The 23871-nt window shown below is 40.7% G+C and overlaps 1 protein-coding gene across 1 annotated transcript in view; it reads left to right on the top strand.

Annotated features, from left to right (window-relative positions):
- The window catches only part of LOC120100783 (uncharacterized), a 517117-nt gene that overhangs the window by 24482 nt on the left and 468764 nt on the right, over nt 1-23871 (top strand). The gene's annotated exons all lie outside the window — the stretch shown is intronic.

Raw genomic sequence — 23871 nt, 5'->3', positions numbered from 1 at the left:
TGTTAAACAAGGATAGTTCATTGAATGCACACAGTGAAACTGATCCATCAGGACCATAGGTCAGAATTTGGGGCTGAGGCCATGGCTTCAAATATTTTCCTCTGTCAGCTTATAAAGACTAAAACTGTAAAACCATAGTGAGTTTATGCAGGGGTTCAGGAAGTGCTGCCTGGTGGTTGGTTCTGAGTCAAGCCATTTTAGACATAACAGTTCATGCTGACATTTAATTTGATGGTTCCTACATAAATCATCATGGGATTTCTTCTTCTTCTTTTTTTTCTTAGTATAGAACCGTTTATTCAGGGCATGGGGAGTGGAGTCTAGAGGATAGTAGAGGCAGAGAAAGTCAGAGAGAGATAAAGAAAGAGAGAAAGAGAGAGAATAGAGAAGTAGAGGTCAGCCATGAGCACGTGGAGGGAGGTTGGGGGGAGGAATGGGGAGAGAGTGGGAACAGGAAGGCAAGAGTAAAAGCAAAGAAGGAGCAAGAGCCTGGAATTTCTTAAGATGAACAATCTTCCTTCCAGAACATAACAGGATATGTTCTCAATATGACCTTGCTCTGAGTCAAGTTATTGACTGGCAGGCATATTACAGCAGCAATGAAACAAAATGGCTACAGCTATGCTGGAGGGCGGGGAAGGACTCACCAGGAGATAGTTAAGAAAAATGACTTTTATGGAATCGATGGGGTAATTGCAGTTATGTATTACTCTAGCTTAGAAGCTATAAGTATGACAGGGTGGGGTGACTGTATAGAATGATAAAGAGGATGAAGGATGAATGCTTTGAAGTGGGGTACTCAGCTTGACTGTAGAGTGTCAAAAAAAGTGTGATTCAGCAAATACTTTAACAGGGGTCAGAATGGAATTAGTGGGTGAGAACTCATTGTCCCAAACATTGAGAGTGAGCAGAGGAGTAAGGAGGAATTGCTGGTGCAAAAATCCATGAGGATTCCTTGTTTAAGGGAGGCCAAGGTAGCAGGAAAGGAACTGATTGAATAAGCAGAAGTCTTGCTGAAGGGAGATGCAGACCTAGTCCATAGCCACCAAACTATAGACAAGGAGACTTCATTGAAAGATGTTTGGATTTTGCTTTAGTTGGATTAGGCCAGGCTAACTTAATGCAACTTTCCACAAGAAGAAGAAGAAGGAGGAGGAGGAGGAGGAGGAGGAGGAGGAGGAGAAGGAGAAGGAGGAGGAGAAGAAGAAGAAGAAGAAGAAGAAGAAGAAGAAGAAGAAGAAGAAGAAGAAGAAGAAGAAGAAGAAGAAGAAGAAGACGACGACCAAACAAACAAAGAACCAAATAAGTAAATCAACGTACCAAATAAAAACAGTGTCTACCTTCATGAACAGACTAGTATACTGATTGGTCTTTTTGCTGGCTCTCTCTCCTTTGTTCTCCTTCCTCTGGCTTGGGACAACACAGGCCACAGAGGAAAGTCATCATCGATGCTGGCATTCTCATACTGACTTTCCAGCCTCCTGAACTGTGAGACCTGAATTTCTGTTCATATAAATCATGTAGTGCCAGGTGCAGTACAACAACAGCACAAAATACACAAAAATAGTGGATGGGGAAACCAGTTCAGCAAGACCTGTATGATGACGCCAGCTTAGGTCTGGAACATATGGCCTTTTTATTGTCATGGGAAGAGAAATAGTACAAAACTATAGCATGGCTTCTCAGTGCGGCAAACCAGTGGCACAGCCGATTGATCAAAACCAGTTGCATAGTCCAGCTAGGGAAGGGTGTGTATATTGGGGCTATCTGATGAGAATTACTGAGGATTTTTTATTCATGCTTAAATAAATTTAAATGAGTGAATTTAAATGAATTTAAGCATGAATAGGCAATAAATGTCTTCTATTTGTTTTAAGAGAAATAGGGAAAGAAAACATTGCAATTATGTTCCGCAAATAGAGAGAACTTTTAAAATTATTCAATATGATGCTTGTCATTTCAAGTCAGTACAAACATCCAACACTAGGTTCCATAGTTCCATGAAATTTCCTTATTGTTGACATAAAAGTTCTCAAAGAATAAATAATAATAAATAAAAATAAATAAACTCCATTTTTTCAGTTTAGTGCCCTTTGACTTTAGTTCATAAAATATGTATTTTTGTGCATATGTATGGTATATACATATATTCATATTTGTGCATGCATTCATATCTACACGTGTTTGCATGTGTGTATATATTTGTGGAGGTCTATGTTAGCTATCTTTCTTAGTCACCTTACACCCTATGTTTTGAGACGGGGCCTCCCACTGAACCCAGAGTTCACCACTTTGTCTAGATTGCCTATCTCTCATTCTCCAAAACTAGGATTTCAAGTATGTGTTTTGTACCTCTTTATGTACTTGAATGAGTTCCTCAGCTTCTAGCTCAGAAAGGATTTTTAAAAGTAGCAGTCATCGATGTACTTCAGAATGTCCCCTTTTGGGAAAATTCTATAGCATTGTAGCAGTAGCTCTGTGGGTCAAACCAACAAGCACTAAATAATAGAAGATGTTGCAACAGAGAAAAATGTATTTAAGTGGCATTGTGCTCCAAGGGTCATAAGTTTGAGCACTTGCTCATTTCGTCTCATTCATTTGGAAGGCTGAAACTTTAAGAAGCTAAGCTTAGCTGGAGGAAGTTTGTAACTGGTGACTGGCCATGAGGATAGTAGCTTGGTCCCACCTCTTGCCCCACCTTTGTTTCCTGGAGAGCTATAGAGATCTGCACAGGCCTCATTGCTTCAGGGATTCTATACCTCCTCATACCAGAATGGATTGTACACTCTAGATGCTGAGCTAAAATCAACTCTTACTCCCTTAAGTGGCTTATTTTAGAGCAAGGAGAAAAGAGCTCCTTATGTCCTCTACTCCATGTGTCAAATTGTAGTTCATTAACTGATTCTGTGACCTGAATTTTAGAAGTCTGTGTAATTTGGAATGAGGATGTGGGGTGGGCAGAGGTAGGGGGTGGAATTGAGCTCTTTTTTATGATGTCATCTGAAAAACATGAGGGAGACAGGCTGCTTTATGGAGCCAGATTCCTGGATATTGCAGAGAAATCAGTGAATGAAGTAGACATAGAGTACCATGCTAACTGTGATAGCTGGGGACACTTCAGTGGTCAAAAGACCTCTACTATGGCAAGAGGAAAATGACAATTATGTAAATAGGGGTTTCTGTCTCTTACTGCAGTTAATCTCTTCCCACTGCATGAGTAAGGGCTTTTAGTGTACGGCATGCAATGTGCAGCCATCAGTGCCAAAGAGTGACATTTAACCGAGAAACAGAGAAACCAAATTTAGCTTGAAATACATGTAACATGGGGTGCACCTGGCTTTTCCATAACAGAGCTTCAGAGCCACAAAAGTGACTAAGACTCTCCCAGTTCACACAAAGCTATGAGACTTGTTCAAGGCCAGCCTTGGAAAGCTTTTGGTGTTTTTTTCAGACTGTTTCCTCTTTAACTGAACACATGACTTCGAACAGAAAAACAAAAAGTGATGTCTACACTTAAGGTTGGTGCAAATTCATTGAACTGAGCTGGAGCTTGTGTGGGGCTCCAGACTCCTTTCTGGCAGACCGAATCTCAAGCTGCTGGCCAACATATTAAAACAGTAGGAAAGCAAATCTGGCTGTGCGGAGTAGATGAGCAAACTCTGTTCTACACCAATGATACTATTCTTAGCGGAGTCTGATTTTACATGCAAGACAGGTTTGAATGAAGAAAAGAGGAAAAGTCACCAACAGTAATTTTTCATGATCACAATGGGATCATAAAATTGCTGAACTATGCAAACTGGGAAGGCTGTTTTAAAGCTTATTTGTGGTAAATAAAATTAACTCCAATTTTTCTAGACGTTAATAAAATTGAGCTGCTATAAAAATGAATGGGGATGTCAGGAGTTTGGGCTTAGTTGCTGCTTTCCTGGGCATCCAAAAGATGTCTCTGCCAACAACCGATCGCAGGTATAATTACTTCATTATGCATGCTGTCTTAAGAGCTTTTGAGGCACCAGGCCTCTGGGTGATGGGGGGGTGCAGGGGGTGATGGGGGTGGGGGGTGGGGGTGGAGGGTGGGCCATCTCAGATGTAATTCTTGCTAATATTTGTGGTTGGCAGTTGGAGGAGGCAGATTGGTAGGAAGACCTAGTTAGCCTGAGACACTCAGGTTCCTGATGAAGTAGTGAGATTTCTTATCTCACCTATGTAATTAATTAAATACCAAAGGTAAAGTTCTCCTGTGTTGTGGCAGTATGTAATAACTGCAAACCTCTCAAAGATGCATGAGTGGGAACTGCTTTCACTATAAAGCTAATCTATAATCATGCTATCTGTTGATCAATTGCTATGTGACTATTTGGAATTAATTTTGAAGGAAAGGATAAAGCCAGACACTTTATTGCTCCTTTTTCTCTGAGCTCTTCCAGTTCATATTTATTCCCTTGGAGGAAAAAGATCAAAAAATACTAATGGGGACAAAACACAGAAGCTATTTTGATGTTTGTTTGCAAGGCTGAAAGAAAAGGTGTACCGTGAAAGAAAGGAATGTGAGAGGACTCATGAACTGGATGACTGGCCTGTATGCAGTCATTATTCACATAGGTACAAAACACGCACGTATACGAATACATAGATACCATGAATATGTGTCTGTAGTATTGAGGAGTGTATGTGCATATGTAAGTCATGTTTGTCATAGCTTTCTATGGGTTGGATTTCAAATACTCCCCCAAAAGCCATGTTTTAATGTCTCTTTTGATAGTTTTCCATGTCCTTGGGAGGAGGTGGAACTTACATGGTGTGGGACTTGGTGTGGGAAATTAGAACAAGGGGAAAAATTCAAAGGAGACACAGACATACCCGCTTTCCCTCTCTTTGCTTTGTCATGCCTTTCCCATAGACCAGGACTGACACTTCTGATACAGACCTAAAATGAGCCTATCTTTTAAGTGATGTGTCACAGTGATAGAAAGCTGACAGGACACAACTAAAGCAAGAGAAAACGCAAATCCTGTCACCAGGTTCGAGTCCGTCCTTCCAGAGCAAAACGTTCTTATATGTCTGAGTACATGTAGACACGGAGGTCAACACTACAGTCTTATAAAGCATGTGGCGACTGGCACAATAAGAAATATTTATCAATGACAGATTTTTATGTATTTAATGAGCTTTAATCATTAATATTCAAAAATAATAAAAAGAAATCTTCAGCATGTGACAAAATCAGAAGCCAGATCCACTCATTTGCTGTTTTGACTTTATCTGCCATGAATTACTGTTGAGAAGTTTCTTTGTGTTCTCTTTGACCTTTGAACTTGAGAAGAGACACTCTACTTCAGTGTGGGGCTCTGAATGCTGTCCCCTTTCCAGTCTTCTGTTTATCTCCCACTTGGACACTTTTGAGTAAAATGAAGTTGTCTATATCTATTAGAGGTTTCATTGTCCTTCCCTTTAAACATCTATATCTTATTCTTAATCTGGAACAGTGGTTCTCAAACTTCTTAATGCTGTGGCCCTTAATGCAGTTCCTCATGTTCTAGTGACCTCCATCCATTGAATTACCTTGTTGCTACATCATAAGTGTAATTTTGTTACTGTTATAAACAGTGATGTAGATATCTGATATATAACCCCTGTGGGGGTTGTGAACCATAACTTGAGATCACTTATCTAGATGTTTCCAGTCCTTTGAGATAGGAATGATAGCTTTTTTCCTTCTGTTCTTTCTCACATAATATTTTTATTGATTGTTTAGGAATTTCACATCGTGAACCCTGATCACATTTGCATCCCAGTTCTCCAAGGTCTGCTACCCACCCTAAAGACCCTAACCTCGAGACAAAGAAGAAAAACCCCCAAGTCAAATTTGGGTTCCCCATATATTCATTGGAATATGTTCAAACTCCCAGGGGCCAGCTCCTTAAAGGAAAACGAATCCTTCCCTTCCCACACCCCTACCAGAAGCTTTCACTTGTAAAGAGCTACATGTCAGCATCTTTATCAAAAATTTGAATTGTTTTTTGATGACTTTCTGTCTAAGCCATTACTTTTTTAGGGGGTGAAGTTGAATGAGGGGTAGGAGTTGCACAGAAGCCTTCTGTGTCCCTCTTTCTCAACTGTGAGTCTGCAGTCATCAATATCATGGCAAAAGTAGCTTCCTTGCCCTTTACAGTCAACAGGAACATAGACCATGAACTTCAATATAGTTTTTGGAGACAGCATGGATCACAAACATCTACATGGTCTCCTATTCCAACAGATGCCACAGATCTCAGCATGGTCTCTGGTGGCAAAATGGGACACAGATATCAACATGGTCCCATGCCACAGCACATACCACAGACACCATCATAGCCTCCAGCAGCAGCATAGACCAAAGACATCAACATGGCTTCAGATTGTAGCATAGATCATGGGCAAGCACATGATCTAGAAGTTTCCAATACTTTGAGATAGGAATGATAGCATATTTTCAACCTTCAGTTATTCATGCATCCTCTGTGGCAGCTGGTTCTTGGTTTTCATTGTCCTTTGAGGATCAGATTCTAGAGAAAGTCGCATGCCCCACCAAACACTCACATTCAGAAAATCACAAGAAAGCATCCTGATGGCTTGGACCACATACCCATCCTCTCCCCAAATAAGCATGGGTTCCATTCTTCTACATAGGTATCCCTATGTAGGGTATGAAATGAGAAATTCTGCAGTCAGAGTAAAAGAGATGATATAATAGCTGGCAGAAAGAATAAATATTTCTCAAAATATCACTGTGGCAAACAAACAAACATGTAACAATATATGAATTATAGTATTGCTGTCTTTTTCTGATGCAGGAGCCTTTAACTATTGATAATAGTAGATCCATTGTGTTAACACCAGCTGGCAGTGGGCCCCTTTTAATATGTGGAGTCAAACCTCCTATGTTCTTTAACAACTCAAACATCCCCTTGCTGGCTTGATAAAAATCATACTATATCTCTTTTAGACTTCCTGCTAATTCATATTTGCCCAAATGTTCCAAAATTGACCCTATCCAAAAAGAGTTAACCCCTGATATCTACAGTTCTTTTTAAAGAAAAAGATAAAAATAAATAAAAATTTGAAAAATCAAAAGCATGCATGTATGTGTGTATATGTATGTGTAAGTGTGAGTAGGAGGGCAGTTCATTGTGTGCTTTACATATATGGAATCTGGAAGTCAATCTTGGGTATTTGTTCCCCAGGAGCCACCTTATAATTAATTAGTTTTAATTTTAATTTTCAGTGTGTGTGTGTGTGTGTGTGTGTGTGTGTGTGTGTGTGTGTGTGTGTATGTGTGCATACCTATGAATGTGTTTAAGGGAGCACTTTTGCCTCAATACTCTTGTAGAGTCTGAGAATGAAACTGGGTACTAGTCCTTCCTGTCCACCTTCTTTGAGACGGGATTCCTTGTTCAATGCTGTATGCACCAGAGGAGACGGCCTTAAATTTTCCAGGGATTTTCTTGTTTCCACAGCCCTCCTCACCATAGGAGTGCTGGGATTACAGCTACATGCAACTGTGTCTACCTTTCCATGGGTTTTAATGTTCTAATGAACAGAACTTTACCTACTTTCTGAAACAGATTCTCTTTGGCTTGGAGCTCACTAAGTGGCTGGGTTAGCTGACCAGGGAGCCCTAGGGACTGACCCATCTCCTCCTCCCAAGGGCTAGAATTACAAATGCACAACATTATCCCTGGATTTTTTTTACATAGCTCTGGAGAATTAAACTCAGGTCTCCATGATTGCAGAGGAAGCATTTTAAAATGTGACCTAACTCTGCAGTCCCATAGAATTTCTTTCTTTCTGTCTTTCATTACTATGTGGTGTCATAAAGCAGGTCCTGTCCTATCTCAAAGTTAAACCTGCTGCTTTTGACCCTTAAATTCCCTCATCTTGGTCTCCAAGACTACATCTTTCACACGAATACCACTCACCCATACATCAGCTGGGAGGGAGTACTTTTCAAAGTAATTATGGTGAGGATGGCTATTTGTGGGGATTACTGCACCAGTCTAATCAATTGCTGTGCCATAGCGCCCTGCACCTGGAGAGCTTCCCTCCGGGATCCTTGGAGTCATCCCTTGGTCACAGCATCCAGTGCTCAGGGTTTCCTGTGACACTGAATCTACCTTAGCAGCTGGATAATCTTCTCTGAGGAGGCCCCTGGGTTCCTGGATTTAACAAGCAAGTTTGTTTCTCTTCTCACATGCTGAAGTAAAGAACTGCTTCTCCATGACTCCTTTCCGGCGGGACAAAAGGTGTCTTTTACACTTGATTTTTACAGAATAGCCAAGTTTCTCTTTGGGCTCTTTCCCAAGGAGGCTTTGTGCTTCCAGAGGGTAAAAGGTTGGCATAATTGATCTAGAATCCCTTCTGCTTGGGTATTATGTTAATGCAAATGTAAACTTCAAGTTCTGTCTCTCAGTTGCTCCTCTCAGTGTGTCCTCTGTGTTGAAGGATGACATTTTAGTCAGGATGACTAAGGTTGATATCTGGGAGTGAGGTTCATATTTTTCTTTTTATTTCTACATTCCATTGATGCAAGTCTTGAACATCTTATAGAAACCAGTTAATTTTGATTAGCTTCTTCTATTCTGTGACGGTCTGTATTATTTGTCAAGTTGACAGGATCTAGAATCAACTAGAAGACAAGCTTCTGGCCACATCTGTGAGGGCATTTCAGGATTAAGTTAGACTCTGAGCATGCTCATGAGGGATTATTAAGGTTCACTGAGATAGAAAGATTTCCCCATCAATATGGGTGGTACCATTTCCTCAGCTAAGGCCCTTGAAGCATAAAAAATGAGAAAACAAGCAGAGAACTGATATCCATTGTTCTTTGCTTCCTGACTGCATGTGCCACTTGACCAATTACTTCAAGTTCCTGCCACCCTTTCTTCCCTACCACTATAGCCTGTGCCCGGAAACTGTGAGCCCAAATCAAATCTTTCTTCTGGAAGTTGCTTTTGTTGGCTGTTTTTCATCACATCAACAGGAAAAGTAAGCAAGACACATTCCCACCCCATTAATTCCTTAAGGATGACTCTGAATTTCTCCTGAACCGTTCTAATCTCCTGCCCAGTCTTGCCTCTTGATGATGCATGTAGGATCATGTAATGTTGACACAACCTATTAGTGACTTCTCTTTTTTGAACACAATTCCAGAAACTTCCCAGCATCTTTCCTCCCTCTCTGGCCTCATTTCTCGTTTTTATTTTCCTATTGTTTGTTTCATCCACACTCACTATCTTGCTCTTAGGTTCATTCTAACCTCTGACCCTATTACTCCCCAGTTACACCTTTGTGTTCTGGACCTGATCTCACACTGATCTCTACCAAACACACACTATTCCATGTATTCTGATTGAATATCACATTGTTGGCATTACCCAGGCAGGCTTCAGTGGCCCCTCTGAATATCTCTGTCCTCTGATTTTCTCTTGCTGTGCTAATACATTCTGACCAAAAGAAAGTTAGAGAAGGAAAGAGTTTAATTCATCTTATAACTCCCAGGTCACAATCTGTCATTGAGAGAAGTCAGGAAAGGAACTCAAGGCAAGAACCTGAAAGCAGAAACTACAGCAGAAACCATGGAAGACTTCTACTTACTGGTTCTGTCTTGTTCAGCTTGCCCACCTGCTCAGGGATGGTACCATGGATGGGGCCCTACAGCCACAATTAGGAACAAGAAGCCCTATAGAAATGTCCACAGGATAATCTGATGGGAGAAATTCTTCAAAATCCTGTTTTTTTTTGTTTGATTGTTTGTTTTTTTTTTCCGGGTGATTCTAGGTTTGTGTCAAGTTAACAACTGAAGCTCTGACAGTCTGGTTGTATCACACTGAACGCAACTGCTCCTCAAACTGTCTTCCTGTGAGACATTCACAGCAACCATCTGTGTCTGGTATCCATTTTCGTGTTCCAGAGCAGAACAACACCTACTACACCAGATTCATATTGATTTAAATATAAAATACATGAATTTATCTTAGAAGGCAGCAGGAAGAGACAGCATTCAAAGATGTGGGTTGTTGTTGTTGGTTTAATCTTTGCAATTTATTTATTTGTTTTGAGACAGGATCCCAGGCTGGCTTCAAACTTACTGTGTAGTTGAGGATAACCTGGAACTTCAAATCCCTGTTTCTGCCTTTTGAGTGCTGGGATTATAGGTTTGTGTCATTTCAGTCACCTTATGCGATACGTTAGAGGGAACCCAGGGCTTCTTTTATAGTAGGCAGATACCTTTACTAATGTTTATCCTCAGCCCAACCTACCATTATTTATTTATTTGTTTGTTTGTTTGTATTTTTTGTTTTTAAATTATACATATATGGGTGTTTTGTTTATGTGTATGTCAGTGTACCATATAATATGCATGCCTGCTGTGGTTAGGGGTCAGCAGAGGCTGCTGGGTTTCCTAAAACTGGAGTAATATACAATTGTGAACTGACATATGGGTTCTGGGAGCTAAACCTGGGTCTTTTGCAAGAGCAATAAATGCTCTTAGCCAGTGGACCATCTCTCCATCTGCTAGTATTTTATATATATATATATATATATATATATATATATATATATATATATATATATATATATATATATATGTGTGTGTGTGTGTGTGTGTGTGTGTGTGTATAAGGTTGTACATTACTCTTCTGCATGAAATGAGTGGCCATACTTCTCTCAAGTGGGAAAAGTACCTAGTAGACCCCCAGTCTGAGAGAATATGGTTCTGAGGTAGGGATTGGGGCAGACAGCTTGTCTTCTGGAGCCAGTTCTCAGCTCTGTTAACTCCCATATTTTCTACCTGTGATTCTAACTACCGCAGAAAAGGTGTAAATGCAGGATAGATATTTTCACATAGGAGAAAAATGCATTTGCAGTCTCCTGGGTGAGGTGACTGAGAAGGCTAACTGAGTTTCTAGTCCTCTTAAAATAAATAATGGTCCCAGAGGTAAACTTATACAACTAGAATAATGTTGCAAGCTGATAACACCGACTGTCTGACAGAACAGTCCCTACCCCTCTGAAAACTATTCCCCCAGTTGTTCTGGAAGCTGCTTATCTACACTAGAGCTAGTGACATCACGTGACATGAGGGCTTTACAGACCCAGGCTTTTGTGTTGATTTTCCCTCTTAAAAATGCATTTGGAACACTACTCAGTTCCTGTGAAGTAAATGTGCATCCATTTGTTACAGCGCATTTTAAAAATGGAAATCATAAACTGCTGACCTCAAGGGAGATTCAATAAATCATTAAAATACAACCACCTGCGAGCCAGGCTCTGACTAATTCCTCACAGTTGGAGATACCAGGTGCCTTAAGATTCTCACCATCCGCCTCAACACCATGCACTGCAGCAGCTCCTGCCAAATGTAAGTTCCTCAAGTGGGGTGATACAATTTCATTTGGATGCCAAATATGTTATCTATGTGTTCATTTATTGAGCTGGTGGGAGTGGAACTCAAACGGCACAGCCCATGGTGACACCCATTTCCTTGCAGAGAGGCACACTGCTTGCAGGGGAACTCGTCAGGGGTTTTCTATGTTTCTAGGCTCTGTTCCTGGGCTTAGTTTTGCCTGTGACACACAGGGGAAAGGTTCACAGAACCCTTAGTCTTATCTTATTTGGAGAAATGAAACATTAGGATAAATACTTTATTTTACATTTTTGTTGGCTATGGTTTTACAATTTCAATAACAATAGTAATTCAGTAGAAATAACAATTCAGGCTATATCTTTATATCTATCTATAGATGTATGCTATATATATGTCATGCAGGAAAGCCTTCTTGAGTTTTCTCCCCAGATACCCTGTGTTTTTTGATTCATATATATATATATGTATATATATGTGTGTGTGTGTGTGTGTATGTATAAAGCATGTTTACTTCTCTCTCTCTCCACACACACATGTGCATGCTCATGCTCACGCACACACAAACACACACACACAGACACACACAAACACACACACCACATATATATTATATATTAGTGTTATATAGCCCAGGTTTATCTTCAAATTTGATGTGCAGCCAAGAGTGACCTTGAACTTTTGATCACCTCTAGTCCATCCGAAGCCCTTGCTAACTGTCCCTAGAGCACTCAATGTAAAATGACTGAGGGTCAGTTTAAATGTGATCCCTTTCATAGGCTTGAGCTCATGCTTTGTGTTTTGCTTGGAAGTTGCCCCATTACCACACCTCATACAGAGCCAGATATTTGGGCAGCTGAAGTGAAGCAGACAATTGTGCAACTCCCCAGATAACTTGTGGAAAGGAGTTTCCCAGATGACTCAGGAGATATCCTGAGAAAGCACATAGAGGAGGAAGCATTTCTTTCTTTTATTAAAATGTTTAGAGGACTTGGGGCTAGATGCTCTGGGTGGTGAGTAGACTTTCCAGCTAGACAAGAATATTTTTCAGATACTGTGCAGTGGCCTTCCCTAGCTGAGGATTACTATTAAGGTTGCCCTGCCCTCCCTTTCTGACTGTTTGCATTATTTTTTCTGCTCTAACAAAATTCCAATGAGCTATGTGACCCAATATAGTAACCACATATCTTCTCAGCCTTCTGAAGGGCAAGAGTTTGAAATCAGTGTACATGGAGAGTGTCACACTGTCCTTGAAGGCTGATTTATTTTTTTCCCCAAGTTCCATCCCAGAACATCTCCAACAGAGTCTAAATTTTAATGTTTCCTAGACAACTCAAAGACAGATTAGAATAAAAAAGTCATGAGTTCCTGAGAATGGAATTCGATGATATGGTGTGATTTTCTCAGAATGAAGGAGCTCAGTGCTTTTAGCTTTGAAGGCCATGCTAAGTACAGACATTTCTGTAAATATGTTTGGTTAGAGCAGACAAGCAGTGGGACCCTTGACTCAGTTATCCACTCAAAGAATCAAATGTAGTACATATGGAGAAAACTCCTTGAAACACTGTATCATGAAACTTTATATCATGAAATTGAATAGAACATTACACATTGTATTGTATGAACCAGAAGAATCCTGGCTTCAGAATATAGGACCATTTTATAGGTTTGTCATCCTCTCACTATGCAGGACGTGTTAAGCCACACTGGGCAACATGTCTTTCTTCCAAGAGAAACAAGGGAGCTCTGAATATGTGTGCAGAAGACTGCTCATTTGAAGCCATATATATCCCAGTAGCCATGTGGGACAATGAAGACTGAATGAGTGAAGTTCAGGTGGTGAGGCAGGTGAGGAGGGCAGTCAAGATTTTAAGGCCTCACCCAAGACCTACTTTGGCAGGCTCAGAATGGTGCAGTATCATCTGGTGATATTAAGTCAGACATAGATTCATGAAAGAAGGCAAATGAAACATGTATGTATTTATAGGACAAAGATAAATAAAAATGGGGGCAGGTGATAAAATAGGACAAGGATATGGGACTCTGGACCTGGGAACAAGCTCTCTGCTGTTGAGAGCAAGTAACTCCCCTTCCCCAAAAGGCCAATACCTCTGGGTTTAGGGAGGGAAGACCATGAGCAGTTCAATTTTCATGATATAAGGACCTTGCTGGACTCAGCTAGCACTTCATTGAGTAACTGAAATTTAATGCTGATCTAACATTTGAGAAGGAGGCTGCCTCCCCTCTTCTTGCCTGGGGAAAGGTCCTGGCCCTTGGGGATTTTATAAGTTGTCCCTACTAGCCACATTAACTAGAGGTTTTATAGATATCATGGATCAATAACCATTAGTATACAGGCCTAGGAAAGGGTTTACATATTTTTTTACTCCTATGTATATATATGATATGTGTATATGTTTTATGGAGGAGGAGATGGAGGGGTGCCTGGGTATCACAATGTGTATATGGAGATCAAGTTCTAGACTTTGTTTTCTACACCGTATGCCAGGCTGTTGGTCAGGGAAATTTCAAGGACTCTCCTATGTTTGTCTCATATCTCACTGAAGAAATACGGAAACTATAGATACATACTCACTACTAAGTTTAGTTTACATTAGTTTTGGGTATCCGAAGTGCTTGTGTGGCAGCACTTGACTCGCTAAGCCAGTTCCTCAGCCCTGTTTTGTTTTACAGGATTACCATTTACAGGATTAGTCCCAAGACCCTACTCTTGCTAGGCAAGCTACACCTTCAGGCCTTTATTATTATTGTGGTTGTTGTTCTTTTTGTTTTATTTCTTTTATTTTTGTTGTGTTGGGGATGACAAAGTTAACGGAAAGACAGAAATGTTCTCTGATTCAGCAAGTTTTAATTTCTTCATACAGTGCTTCACTGAAATGGTAGCCTACTTCATGATTTCTATGAGCTGCATTCTTCCAGTCCATAGAGCAAGGTGTGCATAAAGATGTTTAAAGCTAGAAAAGTACCACATTCTTTAACCTTGAAAGCATCTTCTCAACCCATGAAACTTCCTTTCTTCTGCCAGAGGATCAGAAGATAAACATTGGAAGTTGTTCCTCAGGTATCATCTACTTTTTTTTTTTTTAGATAAGGTCTTTGTCTTTGAGGTATGTCAAACAGGCTAGGTTGGCTTTCCGACAAATCCCAAGCTATTTATCTCCTCCCTAGTCCTTGGATCAAAAAAGCAGGCCACCAGATCTGTTTTTTATTTACATGGATTCTAAGGATTAAATCAGGATCAATACACAGAAACCAGATACACAGAATCTAATAGAAGAGAAAGAGGGCACAACTACTTGGGCACAAGGAAAAACTTCCTGAATAGAACACCAATGGCTTATGATTTAACATCAACAATCCACAAATGGGACCTCATAAAATTGAAAAGTTTCTGAAGGCAAAGGACACCTTGTTAGGACAAAACAACAACCAAGAGATTAGGAAAAGATCTTTACCCTACATCAGATAAAGGGCTAATATCCAAAATATACAAAGAACTCAAGTTAGCCTCCAGAAAACCAAATAACCATATTAAAAATGGGGTAAAAAGGTAAACACAATTCTCAACTGACTAATCTAGCATGGCTGAGAAGCACTTAAGGAAATGTTAAACATCCTTTGTCATCAGGGAAATGCAAATCAAACCAACCCTGAGATTCCCCCTCACACCAGTTAGAATGGCTAAGGTCAAAAACTCAGGTGACAGAAGATGCTGGCAAGGCTGTGGAGGAAGAGGAACATTCCTCCATTGCTGGTGGGATTGCAAGTTGGTACAACTACTGTGGAAATCAGTCTGGTGGTTCCTCAGAAAATTGGACCTGAGGACCCAGTTTTACTACTCCTGGGCACGTACCCAAAATATGCTCCAACATAAAACAAAGACACCTGCTCTACTATGTTCATAGCAGCCTTATTTATAATAGCCAGAAGCTGGAAAGAACCCAGATGTCCTTCAATGGAGGAATGGGTCCAAAAATATGGTACATTTACATAATGCAGTACTACTCAGCCATTAAAAACAGTGACTTCATGAAATTCTTAGGCAAATGGATGAAACTAGAAAATATAATTTTTTTGAACAATATATTTCTTTTATTTATTTATTTATTTATTTATTTATTTTCATCTTTATTAACTTGGGTATTTCTTTTTTATTTTTTATTTATTTTTTTTATTAACTTGAGTATTTCTTATTTACATTTCGAGTGTTATTCCCTTTCCCGGTTTCCAGGCCAACATACCCCTAATCCCTCCCCCTCCCCTTCTTTATGGGTGTTCCCCTCCTCATCCTTCCCCCATTGCCGCCCTCCCCCAAAAATCTAGTTCACTGGGGGTTCAGTCTTAGCAGGACCCAGGTCTTCCCCTTCCACTGGTGATCTTACTAGGATATTCATTGCTTCCTATGAGGTCAGAGTCCAGGGTCAGTCCATGTATAGTCTTTAGGTAGTGGCTTAGTCCCTGGAAGCTCTAGTTGCTTGGCATTGTTGTTCATATGGGGTCTCGAGCCCCTTCAAGTTCTTCCAGTTCTTTCTCTGATTCCTTCAACAGGGGTCCTATTCTCAGTTCAGTGGTTTGCTGCTGGCATTCGCCTCTGTATTTGCTGTATTCTGGCTGTGTCTCTCAGGAGAGATCTACATCCGGTTCCTGTCAGCCTGCACTTCTTTGCTTCATCCATCTTGTCTAATTGGGTGGCTGTATATGTATGGGCCACATGTGGGGCAGGCTCTGAATGGGTGTTCCTTCTGTGTCTGTTTTAATCTTTGCCTCTCTATTCCCTGCCAAGGGTATTCATGTTCCCCTTTTAAAGAAGGAGTGAAGCATTCACATTTTGATCATCCCTCTTGAGTTTCATGTGTTCTAGGCATCTAGGGTAATTCAAGCATTTGGGCTAATAGCCACTTATCAATGAGTGCATACCATGTGTGTTTTTCTGTGATTGGGTTACCTCACTCAGGATGATATTATCCAGTTCCAACCATTTGCCTACAAATTTCATAAAGTCATTGTTTTTGATAGCTGAGTAATATTCCATTGTGTAGATGTACCACATTTTCTGTATCCATTCCTCTGTTGAAGGGCATCTGGGTTCTTTCCAGCTTCTGGCTATTATAAATAAGGCTGCGATGAACATAGTGGAGCACGTGTCTTTTTTATATGTTAGGGCATCTTTTGGGTATATGCCCAAGAGAGGTATAGCTGGGTCCTCAGGCAGTTCAATGTCCAATTTTCTGAGGAACCTCCAGACTGATTTCCCGAATGGTTGTACCAGTCTGCAATCCCACCAACAATGGAGGAGTGTTCCTCTTTTTCCACATCCTCGCCAGCATTTACTGTCACCTGAGTTTTTGATCTTTGCCATTCTCATTGGTGTGAGGTGAAATCTCAGGGTTGTTTTGATTTGCATTTCCCTTATGACTAAAGATGTTGAACATTTCTTTAGGTGTTAGAAAATATAATCTTGAATGAGATAACCCAGTCACAAAAGAATACACATGATATGTACTCACTGATAAAAGGCTATTAGGAAAAAACTCAGAATACCCATGACATTATTTACAGAGCATAAAAATGATCAAGAAAAAGGGAAAGCAAAGTGTGTATGCCTCAGTCCTACTTAGAAGGGGAAACAAAATAATCATGGGAGGTTGATGGTGGGAGGGACTTGGAAGAAAGAGAGGAGAGGGAAAGAGAGAACGAGCCAGGGCAGGATTAGGTGTGGGAGGAGACAGGCAGGATGTACAGAAGGCCAGGAAATTGAACAGAGGTATATAACAATGGGGGATGAGGAACTGCTATAACCACCAGAAAGTCCCAGATGCCAGAAAAGCAAGAGGCTCACAGGTCCCAGTGGGAATGACATTAAGTGAAATACCCAACGAAGGGCAGAGAGAACCTATAGAGGTTAAGCACAGCCCGCACGCAGCAGAGAAATGGGGTCATTCATTCTTTCCAAAAATTTTAACTCAGAACTACTTCTGTCTAAAAGAAATACAGGGACATAGAGTGGAGCAGAGACTGAAGGAAAGGCCATCGAGAGACTTCCCTACCTGATTATCCATCTCATATACAGCCACCAAACCCCAACACTTGCTGATGCCAAGAAGTACTTGCTCACAGGAGCCTGATATGGATGTCACCTGACAGGCTCTGTCAGAGCTTTCCCTATACAGATGTGGATGCTTGCAGCCAACCATCAGACTGAGAATGGGGAATGGGGACCCCAATGGAGGAGTTAGGGAAAGTACTGAAAGAGGTGAAGGGGTTTGCAACCCTATAGGAAGAATAATAACCAGACCCCCTCCCCCCAGAGGTCCCAGGGACTAAACCAGCAACCAAAGAGTACACATGGTGGAACCCATGAATCCAACTGCATATGGAGCAGAAGATTGTATTATCTGGCTTCAGTGGGAGGGGAGGTCCTAGGTCCTGTGAAGGCTTGATGCCCGAGCATAGGGGAATGCTAGGACGGTGAGGTGGGAGTGGGGGAGTCCCTCATAGAAGTAGGGGAAGGGGATGGTATAGAGGGTTTTCGGAGGGGAAACCAGGAAGAGGGAATGACATCTGAAATATAAATAAACAAGATAACCAATAATTTTTTTAAAGGAGGTTTGGCCTTGTTGGAAGAGGTGTGTCACTGTGGGCATGGACATAAGACCCTCACCCTAGCTGCCTGGAAGTCCATATTCTCTTAGCAGTCTTCGGATTAAGCTGTAGAACTCTCAGCTTCTCCTGCACCATGCGTGCCTGGATGTTGCCAGATTCCTGTCTCGAGCATAATAGACTGAACCTCTGAACCTGTAAGCTAGCCCCAATTAAATGCTGTCCTTATAAGAGTTGCCTTAGTCATGGTGCCTGTACATCGCAGTTGCCAAAGTAGCGCAAGGCAGCAAAGCCTCAATGACTCAGTTCAGAAACAGTTTTTATGGTAAAGTTCAGGAACAGAGATAATCTTCCTGTGAGAGAATGAAGAAGTTAAGTGGACAATCTCCTCCTTTCTCTTCCCAAAGATGAGTAGTTTTTGAATCCTCATACTCATTTAGAAGCCTAGTTATTTTTCTCATTCTTCTCCAAATGCAGAAGTAGGTTTCTCAGGGGGAATGTCTCAATGTTCCCAACAATTTCTCTTTGGCCTCATTACCACCTGCCTGGGATGTTCTCTCCACCTCATGCCTGGCTTTGCCCTTATTTATATCAGCTTCTGTGGACAAGCAAGGAGATAAGAACAAATGCATTGCCCGCGGATCCCTGCCTGCAGCAGCTCGCTGCTCCCAAACCCCACGGGAGAGAGACCTCACCGCCTGGACAGGTGGGCACTCCTGAGACTGCAGAGCGGAAGAGACCACCAACACTGCCCACCCCTGCCCACATCCCTGGCCCAAGAGGAAACTGTATACGGCCTCTGGGTTCCCTTGGATAAGGGCACAGCAGCAGCAGAAGGTCCCCTGCCTCTGAGACACCCCCAACCTGAAGAGACCGAAGAGATAAACAGTTCTTTGCACCCAAATCCCGTGGGAGGGAGAGCTAAACCTTCAGAGAGGCAGACACACCTGGGAAACCAGAAGAGACTACAATCTGCCCACATTACTGATTCCAGAGGAAAACACCAAATGCTATCTGGAACCCTAGTGCACGGAAGCTCCCGGAAAGGGCGGCATAGATCTTCCTGGTTGCTGCCCCAATGGAGAGCTCATAAGCAACACCCCACGAGCAAACTTGAGACTCGGGACCACAGGTAAGACCAACTTTTCTGCTGCAAGTGACCTGCCTGGTGAACTCCAGACACAGGCCCACAGGAACAGCTGAAGACCTGTAGATAGGAAAAACTACACGCCCGAAAGCAGAACACTCTGTCCCCATAACTGGCTGAAAGAAAACAGGAAAACAGGTCTACAGCACCCCTGACACACAGGCTTATAGGACAGTCAAGCCACTGTCAGAAATAGAAGAACAAAGTAACACTAGAGATAATCTGATGGCAAGAGGCAAACGCAGGAATCCAAGCAACAGAAACCAAGACTACATGGCATCATCGGAGCCCAATTCTCCCACCAAAGCAAACACGGAATATCCAAACACACCAGAAAAGCAAGACCTAGTTTCAAAATCATATTTGATCATGATGCTGGAGGACTTCAAGAAAGACGTGAAGAACTCCCTTAGAGAAACACAGGAAAACATAAATAAACAAGTAGAAGCCTGGTGAGAGGAATCACAAAAATCCCTGAAAGAATTCCAGGAAAACACAATCAAACAGTTGAAGGAATTAAAAATGGAAATAGAAGCAATCAAGAAAGAACACATGGAAACAACCATGGATATAGAAAACCAAAAGAAGAGACAAGGAGCCGTAGATACAAGCTTCACCAACAGAATACAAGAGACAGAAGAGAGAATCTCAGGAGCAGAAGATTCCATAGAAATCATTGACTCAACTGTCGAAGATAATGTAAAGTGGAAAAAGCTACTGGTCCAAAAAATACAGGAAATCCAGGACTCAAAGAGAAGATCAAACCTAAGGATAATAGGTATAGAAGAGAGTGAAGACTCCCAGCTCAAAGGACCAGTAAATATCTTCAACAAAATCATAGAAGAAAACTTCCCTAACTTAAAGAAAGAGATACCCATAAGCATACAAGAAGCCTACAGAACTCCAAATAGATTGGACCAGAAAAGAAACTCCTCCCATCACATAATAGTCAAAACACCAAACGCACAAAATAAAGAAAGAATATTAAAAGCAGTAAGGGAAAAAGGTCAAGTAACATCTAAAGGCAGACCTATCAGAATCACACCAGACTTTTCGGCAGAGATTATGAAAGCCAGAAGATCCTGGACAGATGTAATACAGACCCTAAGAGAACACAAATGCCAGCCCAGGTTACTGTATCCTGCAAAACTCTCAATTAGCATAGATGGAGAAACCAAGATATTCCATGACAAAACCAAATTTACACAATATCTTTCTACAAATCCAGCACTACAAAGGACAATAAATGGTAAAGCCCAACATGAGGAGGCAAGCTATACCCTAGAAGAAGCAAGAAACTAATCGTCTTGGCAACAAAACAAAGAGAAGAAAAGCACACAAACATAACCTCACATCCAAATATGAATATAACAGGAAGCAATAATCCCTATTCCTTAATATCTCTCAACATCAATGGACTCAACTCCCTAATAAAAAGACATAGATTAACAAACTGGATATGCAACGAGGACCCTGCATTCTGCTGCCTACAGGAAACACACCTCAGAGACAAAGACAGACACTACCTCAGAGTGAAAGGCTGGAAAACAACTTTCCAAGCAAATGGTTGGAAGAAGCAAGCTGGAGTAGCCATTCTAATATCAAATAAAATCAATTTTCAACTAAAAGTCATCAAAAAAGATAAGGAAGGACACTTCATATTCATCAAAGGAAAAATCCACCAAGATGAACTCTCAATCCTAAATATCTATGCCCCAAATGCAAGGGCACCTACATATGTAAAAGAAACCTTACTAAAGCTCAAAACACACATTGCACCTCACACAATAATAGTAGGAGATTTCAACACCCCACTCTCATCAATGGACAGATCATGGAAACAGAAATTAAACAGAGATGTAGATAGACTAAGAGAAGTCATGAAACTAATGGACTTAACAGATATTTATAGAACATTCTATCCTAAAGCAAAAGGATATACCTTCTTCTCAGCTCCTCATGGTACTTTCTCCAAAACTGACCATATAATTGGTCAAAAAACGGGCCTCAACAGGTACAGAAAGATAGAAATAATCCCATGCGTGCTATCAGACCACCACGGCTTAAAGCTGGTCTTCAATAACAATAAAGGAAAAAGCCCACATATATGTGGAAGTTGAACAATGCTCTACTCAACGATAACCAGGTCAAGGAAGAAATAAAGAAAGAAATTAAAGACTTTTTAGAATTTAATGAAAATGAAGGTACAACATACCCAAACTTATGGGACACAATGAAAGCTGTGCTAAGAGGAAAACTCATAGCTCTGAGTGCCTGCAGAAAGAAACAGGAAAGAGAATATGTCAGCAGCTTGACAGCACACCTAAAAGCTCTAGAACAAAAAGAAGCAAATACACCCAGGAGGAGTAGAAGGTAGGAAATAATCAAACTCAGAGCTGAAATCAACCAAGTAGAAACAAAAAGGACCATAGAAAGAATCAACAGAACCAAAAGTTGGTTCTTTGAGAAAATCAACAAGATAGATAAACCCTTAGCCAGACTAACGAGAGAACACAGAGAGTGTGTCCAAATTAACAAAATCAGAAATGAAAAGGGAGACATAACTACAGATTCAGAGGAAATTCAAAAATCATCAGATCTTACTATAAAAGCCTATATTCAACAAAACTTGAAAATCTGCAGGAAATGGACAATTTCCTAGACAGATACCAGGTACTGAAGTTAAATCAGGAACAGATAAACCAGTTAAACAACCCCATAACTCCTAAGGAAATAGAAGCAGTCATTAAAGGTCTCCCAACCAAAAAGAGCCCAGGTCCAGACGGGTTTAGTGCAGAATTCTATCAGACTTTCATAGAAGACCTCGTACCAATATTATCCAAACTATTCCACAAAATTGAAACAGATGGAGCACTACTGAATTCCTTCTATGAAGCCACAATTACTCTTATACCTAAACCACACAAAGACCCAACAAAGAAAGAGAACTTCAGACCAATTTCCCTTATGAATATCGACGCAAAAATAATATAATTCTGGCAAACCGAATCCAAGAGCACATCATAACAGTCATCCACCACGATGAAGTAGGCTTCATCCCAGGCATGCAGGGATGGTTTAATACATGGAAAACCATCAACGGGATCCATTATATAAACAAACTGAAAGAACAAAACCACATAATCATTTCATTAGATGCTGAGAAAGGATTTGACAAAATTCAACACCCCTTCATGATAAAAGTCCTGGAAAGAATAGGAATTCAAGGCACATACCTAAACATAGTAAAAGCCATATACAGCAAACTAGTTGCTAACATTAAACTAAATGGAGAGAAACTTGAATCAATCCCACTAAAATCAGGGACTAGACAAGGCTGCCCACTCTCTCCCTACTTATTCAATATAGTTCTTGAAGTTCTAGCCAGAGCAATCAGATAACAAAAGTAGGTCAACAGGGTACAGATCGGAAAAGAAGAATTCAAATTATCACTATTTGCGGATGATATGATAGTATATTTAAGTGATCCCAAAAGTTCCACCAGAGAACTACTAAAGCTGATAAACAACTTCAGCAAAGTGGCTGGGTATAAAATTAACTCAAATAAATCTGTAGCCTTCCTCTACACAAAAGAGAAACAAGCCGAGAAAGAAATTAGGGAAACGACACTCTTCATAATAGACCCAAATAATATAAAGTACCTCGGTGTGACTTTAACCAAGCAAGTAAAAGATTTGTACAATAAGAACGTCAAGACTCTGAAGAAAGAAATTGAAGAAGTCCTCAGAAGATGGAAAGATCTCCCATGCTCATGGATTGGCAGGACTAATATAGTAAAAATGGCCATTTTACCAAAAGCGATCTACAGATTCAATGCAATCACCATCAAAATACCAATCCAATTCTTCAAAGAGTTAGACAGAACAATTTGCAAATTCATCTGGAATAACAAAAAACCCAGGATAGCTAAAATTATCCTCAACAATAAAAGGACTTCAGGGGTAATCACTATCCTTGAACTCAAGCAGTATTACAGAGCAATAGTGATAAAAACTGCATGGTATTGATACAGAGACAGACAGATAGACCAATGGAACAGAATTGAAGACCCAGAAATGAACCCACACACCTATGGTCACTTGATTTTTGACAAGGGAGCCAAAACCATCCAATAGAAAAAAGATAGAATTTTCAGCAAATGGTGCTGGTTCAACTGGAGGTCAGCATGTAGAAGAATGCAGATTGATCCATCCTTATCACCCTGTACAAAGCTTAAGTCCAAGTGGATCAAGGACCTCCACATCAAACCAGATACACTCAAACTAATAGAAGAAAAACTAGGGAAGCATCTGGAACACATGGGCACTGGAAAAAATTTCCTTTACAAAACACCAATGGCTTATGCTCTAAGATCAAGAATCGACAAATGGGATCTCATAAAACTGCAAAGATTGTGTAATGCAAAGGCCACTGTGGTTAGGACAAAACAGCAACCAATAGATTGGGAAAAGATCTTTACCAATCCTACAACAGATAGAGGCCTTATATCCAAAATATACAAAGAACTCAAGAAGTTAGACCGCAGGGAGTCAAATAACCCTATTAAAAATGGGGTTCAGAGCTAAACAAAGAATTCACAGCTGAGGAATGCTGAATGCCTGAGAAACACCTAAAGAATTGTTCAACATCTTTAGTCATACAACCCTGAGATTTCACCTCACACCAGTGAGAATGG

The sequence above is a fragment of the Rattus norvegicus genome, chromosome 2 (genome assembly GCF_021556685.1).
Source record: "Rattus norvegicus strain SHRSP/BbbUtx chromosome 2, alternate assembly SHRSP_T2T, whole genome shotgun sequence".
Lineage (NCBI taxonomy): Eukaryota > Metazoa > Chordata > Mammalia > Rodentia > Muridae > Rattus > Rattus norvegicus.
The sequence above is the reverse complement of the archived record's forward strand: the minus strand, read 5'-3'. Positions and strand labels throughout refer to the sequence as shown.